The following is a 13,321-nucleotide window of genomic DNA, read 5'->3' as shown; positions in this document are numbered from 1 at the left end:
TCATTTCAATAGTTTTATTTAGTTTTATTTATTATTTTGGATGAATATTTTGGGGGTTGTTTGAAAGATTTCATTTTCTAAGTGTTACGTAATTTCAACACCTTTCATCATCAAGCTTGTTATCGTTCATACCTTGCAAAATGTATAAAATAAAAAGTGTCCTTTCCAGGGTACGCAGGGTATTCTGACACCATGATGTATAATCAGCACACAATTTTAATTACGATAAATAATTTATTGATAAAGTTAAATGATCATTCTGTTCAACCGACTTGGAACAGTACGACCAACTCACAAGGTTGAACCCCATAAAGCCCTTTTCACACCACAGGTATTTCCCGGGAAATTCCCGGGAATTGTTAGTCGATCCGTTCACACTACAAAACATTTCCCGGGAAATAACATTTTCCCGGGAAGTAATTTACCCAGTTAAGGGGTAGGGTTAAAGGAGTTAACCCCGGGGAAAAACGTTTTTCCCGGGAAAAGCAGCTAGTGAGAACGAAAGCGGGTTTAACTTACCCCACCTTTTGCTTCTACTGTGTTGAGATGTCATTAATCTCGAAAGGTCACAGACGTCAAAAATAGCGCGCCAAATAATTCGCGTGGTAACAATAGCCCTTTTTTGTTTTCTCCTTCTGAAAGTGTTTACGTTTAGGTACGAAAATAAAAGTGAATTACATGTGTAATTTACAAATAAATATATGAATTGAAAAAATTGATCACGTGAATGGAATAGGAATAGAATAAATAGTTGGCGTGAACAAGCTTCCTTCTCGTACACACGCCATGTGTGTATGGTATTTCTTAATGCATGTATACTTGGGCGTTGATGGACTTTTGTTGTCCAGAGTCAGATTTGAGTTCTTCGATCGACATTGCTGTCTACCACCTGACAGTAAATATTTTAGTGCAATCTGTTGCTCAATTTCTTACGATGGGTAGAAGTGACCGATGGAGTGATGATGAAATTTTGAAACTGGTTGCATTTTTGGCCGACGATGCAGTCCAAAAGCAGCTAGATGGGCATATAGGCCTACAAGAAACGGGAAAGTTTTCTGCCTGCGTGAAGCTGGATATTAACGGACCCCTGCCCATTGCAGATAAAAACTGAAAACCTTGGGAAAAAAGACTATAGGTCGGTATGATAATAGTTTTGTTTTTCAAGGACTAAATATTTTCTATTGCATAAGTGTTCTCCTGCAAAAACATTTTATTTTTGAAGAAACATACATTTAAAAGTCTTTATGAAGCCATGAAAAAATGCTAGCCAATATAGGGCTAAAGCCTATTCCGTGTTCTTTCTTTGCACGATGGGAAAACAGCACTGTTGATGTTGGAAGGGGAAGAATGCTTCTTTTTCTTTCTACTGCTATTGTCAGATTGTGCAAAATCGACTATGCGGTATTTTTTTCTATAAAACCTTTAACTATCTTGGCCCTAACATCATGGATATTATTATACAATCCTTCGAAAATGCCATTCAGAAAATTTCTAGGCCTTACCCCAGGGTTGATTCCCTTAACCCTGCCCCTGAGCAGGGTTAATTATTTCCTGGGAAAACGTCATTTCCCGGGAAATTCCCGGGAGTATTTTTGTAGTGTGAACAGATCAACCAAAAGTTCCCGGGAATTTCCCGGGAAATAACTATAGTGTGAACAGGTAAAAATTGAGATGAATGCCAACACAAAACCTCTGGGTAAAACACGGACACAAAAGTCCATTCAATTACAGTTTCAAAAGAAAACTAGAAATTGAGAGTTTGTGTACAAACTCAGGGTGTTCGGGTGAATGGTCAAATGAGGTCACGTTGTGTACAACATTTGTAGAACATTACAAGAGGTTTCATGTAGTGAAAGAATCTTGTACGTAGCGTTTGTGGTTCTCAAGATATGAATTTTTCAATTATTTACGTTTATTTAACGTAATGACGTCATCAATGTCGTCATCATTCCAAAAAAGTTGCGGGTTCATCTACTCATGAAGGTTCATGTTTATGATAAGTTTCAAGTTCATAGTAGTTTAACATTTTGTTCAAAATCGCACGAAGAAAGATGAGGCGAATCCCAGCGTAGTGGAATCTGAATTACGCGCGCCTTCAACGGAGTCTGCATGTGTATACACAACCCGTAATGCCCACAGCCACGCAGTGCTGTTTTGTCGTAGAGCATGGATACAATGTAGGCCTACATGAACTACACGCACACACACCCACACACCCACAATACAATAGTAGCATTCACATACATGAATGGCGATACTATCTGGTTTCTACGCGTAATGAATGGAGGTCAACACAAACGCGCGCTTTTACGACCAGAAGGCAAAATTCAACTGGCATTATGTTTGTGCAAAAGTTTGAGCAGGATAACTGATCTTCAAACTGTTATTCAAATTTTGCGAATATGATATATAGTTCTTGAGATATGAACTTTTGAAATTTTGAACTTCCTGTTTCAACCGGAAGTAAAAGTCACATGAGGTCACGTTGTGCACGACTTTTGTAGCTAATTACAAGACCTTTTATATGCACCAAATATCTTGTGTGTGGCATTTGTAGTTCTCAAGATATGAACTCTCCAATTTTTAGCGTTTTTTTGAACGTAATGACGTCATCAATGACGTCATCATTCCAAAAATGTTGCTGTTTCGTCTACTCATTAAGATCAATATATATGGTAAGTTTCAGGTTCATACAAGCTTTAGTTTTTGCGAAAATCGCGCGAGAACGTTCGAGGAGAAGAACACGCAGAAAAAAAAAAAAAAAACTAGAAATTGAGAGTTTGTGTACAAACTCAGGGTGTTCGGGTGAATGGTCAAATGAGGTCACGTTGTGTACAACATTTGTAGAACATTACAAGAGGTTTCATGTAGTGAAAGAATCTTGTACGTAGCGTTTGTGGTTCTCAAGATATGAATTTTTCAATTATTTACCGTTTATTTAACTTAATGACGTCATCGATGATGTCATCATTCCAAAAAAAGTTTTGGTTTCGTCTGCACACTAAGGTTTATGTTCATGGTAAGTTTCAAGTTCATACAAGCGTTAGTTTTGTTCAACAAGTTCATAGTAGTTTAACATTTTGTTCAAAATCGCACGAAGAAAGATGAGGCGAATCCCAGCGTAGTGGAATTTGAATTACGCGCGCCTTCAACGGAGTCTGCATGTGTATACACAACCCGTAATGCCCACAGCCACGCAGTGCTGTTTTGTCGTAGAGCATGGATACAATGTAGGCATACATGAACTACACGCACACACACCCACACACCCACAATACAATAGTAGCATTCACATACATGAATGGCGATACTATCTGGTTTCTACGCGTAATGAATGGAGGTCAACACAAACGCGCGCTTTTACGACCAGAAGGCAAAATTCAACTGGCATTATGTTTGTGCAAAAGTTTGAGCAGGATAACTGATCTTCAAACTGATATTCAAATTTTGCGAATATGATATATAGTTCTTGAGATATGAACTTTTGAAATTTTGAACTTCCTGTTTCAACCGGAAATAAAAGTCACATGAGGTCACGTTGTGCACGACTTTTGTAGCTAATTACAAGACCTTTTATATGCACCAAATATCTTGTGTGTGGCATTTGTAGTTCTCAAGATATGAACTCTCCAATTTTTAGCGTTTTTTTGAACGTAATGACGTCATCAATGACGTCATCATTCCAAAAATGTTGCTGTTTCGTCTACTCATTAAGATCAATATATATGGTAAGTTTCAGGTTCATACAAGCTTTAGTTTTTGCGAAAATCGCGCGAGAACGTTCGAGGAGAAGAACACGCAGAAAAAAAAAAAAAAAAAAAAAACTAGAAATTGAGAGTTTGTGTACAAACTCAGGGTGTTCGGGTGAATGGTCAAATGAGGTCACGTTGTGTACAACATTTGTAGAACATTACAAGAGGTTTCATGTAGTGAAAGAATCTTGTACGTAGCGTTTGTGGTTCTCAAGATATGAATTTTTCAATTATTTACCGTTTATTTAACGTAATGACGTCATCAATGACGTCATCATTCCAAAAAAGTTGCGGGTTCATCTACTCATGAAGGTTCATGTTTATGATAAGTTTCAAGTTCATAGTAGTTTAACATTTTGTTCAAAATCGCACGAAGAAAGATGAGGCGAATCCCAGCGTAGTGGAATTTGAATTACGCGCGCCTTCAACGGAGTCTGCATGTGTATACACAACCCGTAATGCCCACAGCCACGCAGTGCTGTTTTGTCGTAGACCATGGATACACTGTAGGCCTACATGAACTACACGCACACACACCCACACACCCACAATACAATAGTAGCATTCACATACATGACTGGCGATACTATCTGGTTTCTACGCGTAATGAATGGAGGTCAACACAAACGCGCGCTTTTACGACCAGAAGGCAACATTCAACCGGCATTATGTTTGTGCAAAAGTTTGAGCAGGATAACTGATCTTCAAACTGATATTCAAATTTTGCGAATATGATATATAGTTCTTGAGATATGAACTTTTGAAATTTTGAACTTCCTGTTTCAACCGGAAGTAAAAGTCACATGAGGTCACGTTGTGCACGACTTTTGTAGCTAATTACAAGACCTTTTATATGCACTAAATATCTTGTGTGTGGCATTTGTAGTTCTCAAGATATGAACTCTCCAATTTTTAGCGTTTTTTTGAACGTAATGACGTCATCAATGACGTCATCATTCCAAAAATGTTGCTGTTTCGTCTACTCATTAAGATCAATATATATGGTAAGTTTCAGGTTCATACAAGCTTTAGTTTTTGCGAAAATCGCGCGAGAACGTTCGAGGAGAAGAACACGCAGAAAAAAAAAAAAAACTAGAAATTGAGAGTTTGTGTACAAACTCAGGGTGTTCGGGTGAATGGTCAAATGAGGTCACGTTGTGTACAACATTTGTAGAACATTACAAGAGGTTTCATGTAGTGAAAGAATCTTGTACGTAGCGTTTGTGGTTCTCAAGATATGAATTTTTCAATTATTTACCGTTTATTTAACGTAATGACGTCATCAATGACGTCATCATTCTAAAAAAGTTGCGGGTTCATCTACTCATGAAGGTTCATGTTTATGATAAGTTTCAAGTTCATAGTAGTTTAACATTTTGTTCAAAATCGCACGAAGAAAGATGAGGCGAATCCCAGCGTAGTGGAATCTGAATTACGCGCGCCTTCAACGGAGTCTGCATGTGTATACACAACCCGTAATGCCCACAGCCACGCAGTGCTGTATTGTCGTAGAGCATGGATACAATGTAGGCCTACATGAACTACACGCACACACACCCACACACCCACAATACAATAGTAGCATTCACATACATGAATGGCGATACTATCTGGTTTCTACGCGTAATGAATGGAGGTCAACACAAACGCGCGCTTTTACGACCAGAAGGCAAAATTCAACTGGCATTATGTTTGTGCAAAAGTTTGAGCAGGATAACTGATCTTCAAACTGATATTCAAATTTTGCGAATATGATATATAGTTCTTGAGATATGAACTTTTGAAATTTTGAACTTCCGATTTCAACCGGAAGTAAAAGTCACATGAGGTCACGTTGTGCACGACTTTTGTAGCTAATTACAAGACCTTTTATATGCACCAAATATCTTGTGTGTGGCATTTGTAGTTCTCAAGATATGAACTCTCCAATTTTTAGCGTTTTTTTGAACGTAATGACGTCATCAATGACGTCATCATTCCAAAAATGTTGCTGTTTCGTCTACTCATTAAGATCAATATATATGGTAAGTTTCAGGTTCATACAAGCTTTAGTTTTTGCGAAAATCGCGCGAGAACGTTCGAGGAGAAGAACACGCAGAAAAAAAAAAAAAAAAAAAAAAAAAAAAAAAAAAAAAAAAAAAAAACAGAACAATAACAATAGTTGTTCGGCTGGTGGCCGAACACCTAAAAAAAAAACAGAACAATAACAATAGTTGTTCGGCTGGTGGCCGAACACCTAAAAAAAAAAAAAAAAAAAAAAACAGAACAATAACAATAGTTGTTCGGCTGGTGGCCGAACACCTAAAAAAGCTGTCGCAGATGGAAAGCTCCCTTTCGCTTTTTCTAATAGCAACTTGCTCCCACCAGTGGCCGCTCTTCATGGTAGACCAGATTGACCTTTGACCAATAAATACTTCCAGCAAGTGCCATGAAACCCGTCAATCGCACGACAAATTCCATCCGATTGTTATTCCGCATGTCTTTAAAACACTGTCACAGCAATCGTCTTCTCCTGACAAGACGCCAGCGACGTCTTCCCCGAACTGCAAGACTTCTTCTCCGCCGTAATCACACAATATATTGGTATTACAACATGCAAATACAAAATTAAAGTGCAGCCATTTTGGGTCGCATGTGGCAAGGATTTTGCAGCCGGCCGCGTGGCGTTGTGGGAACGGACTTCCGTCCACAAACATTGTAACTTCCGCATGGGCTGACCTGTTTACCACATTTCCTGGGGTTTGATCGTAAGTGTGAAACGACCGTGCATATTCCTAGGAAATAGTACTCCCGGGAGTTACCAAATTGGGATAGTGAGAACGGTTGCTGGGGTGGCGGTGGGGTTAATTTCCCGGGAAATGGCTCTGTAGTGTGAAAATGGCTTTAGTCAGTACCCACGGCAGACTACTACAAAACAATGGAATTATCAAAACAACTAAAGAAAGGGGAAACCAGCAACTGACATATATAGGCAACGGTAAAATCAATCTGTGTACGATAACAAATAGTTAAGTAATTTATTTACAAAATCGAAGCATTTTATACAAAGGGTATTTCATTCGATATGAATGGTTATGGTATCTAATTTACCTCAATGAGATATCCCTTTCTGTAAAAATGAGTGGAAAAGTGGTGGCGCCATGCGGAAAGTTATCCAAATACCAGTTGGCGTGCTCAATCGACCTAGGGGTGCTCGGCGGGGAGTCCGGCGCTCACCAGTGGGTAGCCTTCGGTAGTACATCATAGTTAAGGTAGTCCAAACCCTCAGTACCACGCCCAAAAAACTCCCGTCCGGTCAGCAGTAGCGCCGCTAGTTCCCAAGGAAGAAGCAGTCAGCATCATTAATCCCCTAGATTTGTGCCGGTCAGCGTCCCGTCCCGAGCTTCCCAGAATCGGAAGAGGGTGCGGCTATGGCATGTGTACCCTTTACCGAATTATTACTCGAGCATGACCACGTCTTGAAAGAAATAAGTGCGCCAATAAAAGAGCACACAGGTGGGGAAAGTAAAGAAAGAAAGATTCACGGCTCAGCAAACACACACGCTGGCTATGGGTTTAAAGGTGAAAACTGTGACTAGAACAATAATGTAGTAGATGTTAAATTTGCTTTGGGGACAAAGAATATTGATAATGTACTTACTTTGGATATTTGACACAATGCCTTGCGCAATGTTGACCAGGGCCCAATTTCATAGAGCTGCTTAACGGTCGATTTTGTGCTTAACGGGTGCACCTAGCAAGTTTTTAATTTCATAGCCTTGCTAAAGCAAGGTTTTTTGCTCAAAACGGCGAGGCAAGAAAGCAAAAAGGGTCCTTAAAGCCCCATTGCTTAAGCACCCTGTTTAAGCGCCGGGCCCAGTTTCAAAGAGCTGCATCCCGTAACGGTCGATTTTGTGCTTAACGGGCGCACCTAGCAAATTTTTCATTTCATACCCTTGCTTAAGCAAGGTTTTTTGCTTACATAGGTAAGCAAACAAAAAGAGTCCTTAAAGCCTCTATTTTGCTTAAGCACCCTATTCACACAGCGCATAGTGCAACACTCATTGCAAACGATGTTATTGTGCCGGCACAGCGGTGATTGTACGTGCGTTTGTATGGTAGGTGTAGCGAATAAACGAGTGTCTAAAATGCTTCAGAATCATGCTGTACAATGTATTATTATCTTGTTTACTTTCAAGTTAGTGTGTAAACCTTTCGAGGGGCACTTTGAACCATTAAAATTAATACATATCAGACACAGGTGATGAATTTTTTTTATCGCCACTCGAGTGCACTCCGCATTTATTTCGCCCGCCATTTTGTAAGCACCTTCTTCTTTTTCGCTTAGGCAAACGATCTAAAATGTTGCGCGCGCAGTTTCTTTACGTGAGCTAGCAACCGCTGGTGAAATAGGTTTACGCTTAAGCAATTTTTGTTGCTACGTTAAGCCAACATATTTGCTTACCGTTAAGCAGCTCTATGAAATTGGGCCCTGGTTCTTGATAATTTTTACCGAGACGAAGTCGAGGTAAATTATCAAGAACGATGCCTCGGCGGGTTTAAAAGGCAGTGGACACTTTTTGTAATTGTCAAAGACTGGGCTTAACAGTTGGTGTATCTCAACATATACATAAAATAACGAACCTGTGAAAATTTGAGCTCAATCGGTCATCGAACTTGCGAGATATAATGAAAGAAAAAAATACCCTTGCCACACGAAGTTGTGTGCGTTTAGATGGTTGATTTCGAGGCCTCAAGTTCTAAATCTGAGGTTTTGAAATCAAAATCATGGAAAATTACTTCTTTCTCGAAAACTATGGCACTTCAGATGGAGCCGTTTCTCACAATGTTTTATACTACCAACCTCTCCCCATTACTCGTTATCAAGTAAGGTTTTATGCTAATAAATATTTTGAGTAATTACCAATAGTGTCCACTGCCTTTAAACCACTGGTTGAAAACCGAATGTTATTTTCGTTAACATGAATGTTAATCTTAACTGTTCGACAATCAACGAACTCTGACAACATTGTGGTGAACATTTACAAAAACCATCAAGTCTGGAACCTTTTGAGTGAGTTGTGTTAACTCATCCAACATAAATGATTTAAGAGTGCAAAGTTTGAAGATTTTGGGGGTTGAGGAACTCTTGATTTAGAAACGAAGTCATCATAAATATAACATTTGTGACATCATACCTAGAATAAGTTTGATATTTTAATCTGGTCAGCAGGGAGTATCAGCAAACCATAGAGCATAGAGGACCAAACCTATCATCTCTGTAGCATTGCAAAAAGTCATCAAGAGGGGACATTCGGGACGATTTGTGGCAGCAGACTTACCAGGTAAGATCATTGTTCTCAGTTCTGCTCACGCTCAGAACTACGTAAACATTGACAATTTACCTGGTAAGTCTGCTGCCACGCGTTCCAGGGTCTCCTATTGTAAAAAAAAAAAACAAGACAAGACCCCTGTTTTCTTCGGTAGTCGTTGCTTACGACTACACCCCACTCCGCTCGCTTTCAAACATTTTATTCGTTAATAACCAGAGTACAAAGTTTTTTTTTTATCAATATGAATACTGAGGGCACACTTTGGGTCCCTACATCAAGAATATGGAATTCAAAATTGTAGAACAAATATTATTCCAAAGATCATATATTAATTATTGTTTTAAAAAGGTTTAACAGCTGAACGAATATAGTAAAGTAAACAAACTATTGTGCGAAAGGCATCCACAGTTGAAATAAAACTTTACCGGAAGCTTCACCGATCCTTGCTGGCAACCTAAACATGACGACACGTCTTTTTCTTCTTATAAAGTAAATTGGTCTTATCCTTTATTTTCTGCTACTTTTACATCAAATCTTCGAAACTTAAATCAAAATCTATGCTTACGTTTTTGCGAGACAACGACCAAAATGATTCATGTTTGTTAAAAGTAATATTGTACACTATTGGTAATAATTTAATATATATGTTAGCATAAAAACTTACTTGGTAACGAGCAATGGAGAGCTGTTGATAGTATAAAACAGAGTGACAAAGGCTCGTCCCTCTGAAATCATCATTCGGCATAGACTTGCGTCCGTGGCCGCCTCGTCCTCAGGTTGTAATGGGGGTGCACTCCTGGAGTCCTGCTGCCATCACCTGGTGTCTTTCAATCTCTGCTCGTCTCAGTTCTTCGACGCTCCTTCCACTCCACTTTGTGACATTGGGCCGAATAAATAAAAACTAAGCCTTAATAAGCCTTAATAAGCCTTAATATTGCTAGTAATTGGTCGAACTAGTAGGTAAAAGCAATACTTGAGGGACTCTTCTTATTGAGATGTAAATAAAACCGACATTTTACTATTACCTGTATATAGTTTCACAAGATACTGGGCCGTATAAAGGCCAGCATTAACAAATTTCGATAAATTTAAAATCAGGCATGAGAATTTGCCCAAACCTCTATAAATAACCTTTTACTGGTAAAAAACACCATTCACTTGAACGGATTAGTAAATGGTCAGAGAAAAGCTCAATAGCGGGGTATTCAGGAGTATAACAATAGAGGCATGGACTCGCAGATCAACAGCGATTAACTGAAAGGCAGGTGGGGCAGTTTCCACTTAGTTAAGTTTTTGATGGCGGCAGTGGCTATGACGCCAGAGCTCTGGAGATTTTTTAGAGCAATTAAAGTACACAACAAATTTATAAGATAACATTTATAGTTGGATCATTAGGCCAAGGGACTAATAACCCTTTAGTACTGACCCTATACCGAGCCATATATGCAACACTGTTGTGTAAGTAAAATCTCAAGCTCCTCATGCAGTAGCTTGTAAAAATACAAGTAATTGCTACAGTATGTTAGTACAAATCGTTTTTATTTGTATGTCTACAAGTGAAAGGTAATCCCGCGGGCAAAATGTTCATGCCTGATCTTTTACTTTTCGGTCTTCTTGCTAATGCTGGACCTTTAACTTGATAAGTAATTGCTAGTTTTTACTGATTCGGCCCATTGTCTATCCAGCGCAGCTAACAGGGCGGCCTCTGCCTCGATTTGTACCTGTAGGCAGACGCTGCGTAGGCCTCCGTGTCTCATCACATGAGCGCACCATTTCGCCTTCCGCACTATACTAAGACCTCGTCACTCGTGAGAAACCACCGTCCTCTGAAGTGACGTATTTTTGAGTAATAAGCAATTTCTCACTGTAATACTTGAGTTGAATTCGATACCTCAGCTGAGGTCTCGAATTCAAGCATATGAAAGCGCACAACTTGTGCAAGAAGGGTGTTTTTTCTTCCATATTCTCTCGCAACTTCGACGACCAATTGAGTTCAATTTTGCACAGTTTATTTGTATTTTGTGCATATGTTGAGATACACCAGTGCGAAGAGTGGTCTTTGACAAGTAACAAAGGTGTCCACAAGGAAACTATTGTTCCTCCAGGCATTTTGGTTACCGTACGGCAATCTTCAGCATAACCGGAGGGTCAATTTCACGTTGAACACGGTCAAATCAGTCCTGTTATTGTCTTTAAAATGAATCCAGACAATCTTTAATAACTAAACAAGCTGAAGCATGAAAACATGTTTTACAAAGGTAGCTGCGCGATTTCAAAAATAGATATGGTTATATAGTGTACACTATAATATATAAACTCTAAAACAATTTAAAAAAAACAAAAGCTTTAAAATTGAACACGACCTTTATATAGTGTCGAACTAGGATAAGATGAAGATTGCAAAAAAAAGTTTGCATCAAAAACTACTCGACGTTCGTCTTACTTAAAAATATGTAATATTTATTTATTTATTTAATATTTATATTAACAAATCCCGGTGTTTATAGAAAACTCTGCATACATTGTTACATAACAAATCTACATGTATTCAATTCGAACAACAACCTATCATAACACAATGATTAACTGCTCACCCCTCAAACATTGACTAACCAACGAGTACATTATTTCTCATTAAAATACGATTCAACACCTTTTGTGAAGTGAACAAAACGAATAAACGAATAAAGAAATCAAGCTTGCCCCATTTGCAATCCATCTTGCAGCATTTACGGGCCGCCTCGTGTACTCCACCGAAACAGGCCCAGTTTTAATAATACAGTTGCGTAAGTGGAAAATATTCCTTAACAATATTGTCTGCTAAGCAGAAATTAACAGAATACCAGTCACGAATTGTAAATGTGATATGATAGTTGGGTTGGCTACCGAATTATGGTAAGCATAATGTTTTGCGCTTCTACTTTTTGTGTTTAATTTCACTGGACACTATTGGTAATTACTCAAAATAAGTGTTAGCATAAAACCTTAAAGCTTTTGGTAATGAGCAATGGAGAGCTGTTGATAGTATAAAACATTGTGAGAAACGGCTTCCTCTGAAGTAAAGCAGTTTTTGAGAAAGAAGTAGTTTTATTTTAGACTAAAAAATTTTGAATTGATTTCGAGATCTCAGCTGAGGTCTCGAAATCAAGCTTAAAGCACTCAACTCATGCGTGACAAAGGTGTTTTGTTCTGTCACAGTTCAAGACTCGAAACTTCGACGATAAATTGAGCTCGAATTTTCACACAGGTTTGTTATTTTATGGATATGTTGAGATACAGCAAGTGAGAAGACTTGCATTTTGGTCACCGTTACGGCAATCTGAATAAGCATAACCGGAGGGTCAATTTCAGGTTGAACACAATCAAAACATAATATTAATCCTGTTAATGTCTTTAAAATGAATACAGACAATCTTTAATAACTAAACAAGTTTAAGCATTCAATAAAACATGTTTTAAAAAGTAGCTGCGCATTTTTTTTAAAGAGCTGTGGTTATAGTGTATACTATAATAAACTACAAATGTAATCAATATATCAAATTATAAAACAATTTAAAAACAAAAGCTTTCAATTGAAAACGACCTTGGCGTCGAACTAGGATAAGATGAACATAGTTTACATTAAAACTACGTGACCATCGTCTTACTTATGAACTAGGCCTATTTATTTATGTGTTTGTTTATTTATCGTATAATAGAAGGTCTGCATACATTTTTACATGAAAAACCTACATGTATTCACTTCGAACAATAACATCATAACACAATGATTAGCTGAATTAAAGATGGCCGTCACACCCTTTCGGGGCTCACCCCTTGACTAACCAACGAGTACAATATTGTTTAGTTTCTCATCAAAATACAATTCAACATCTTTTGTGAAGTGAACAAAACGAATAAACGAATAAAGAAATCATGCTTGTCCCATTTGCAATCCATCTTGCAGCGTTAACGAGCTACCTCGTGTACTCCACCGAAACAGGCCCAGTGTAATGCAGTTGCTTAAAGGAACACGTTGCCTTGGACCGTTCAAGTTGGTCTTTGAATATAAGTGCATATGGCTGGAAAGATGTTTTATGTTGAAATTCACCAAGTGAGAAGACTGGACTTTGACAATTCCCAAAGGTGTCCATCAAGTGCCTTCAGGCAGCTGTATGAAACTGGACCCAAGAAAGGCCTAACCCGAACTTGTATTTCAGTTCCCCCCTTGACGTTGGTGTCTTGTTAATAATCCGTTTTTGTTTTGTTTTGACCTTG

Source organism: Asterias amurensis, chromosome 15, assembly GCF_032118995.1.
Source record: "Asterias amurensis chromosome 15, ASM3211899v1".
Classification (NCBI taxonomy): Eukaryota; Metazoa; Echinodermata; class Asteroidea; order Forcipulatida; family Asteriidae; genus Asterias; species Asterias amurensis.
The sequence above is the reverse complement of the archived record's forward strand: the minus strand, read 5'-3'. Positions refer to the sequence as shown.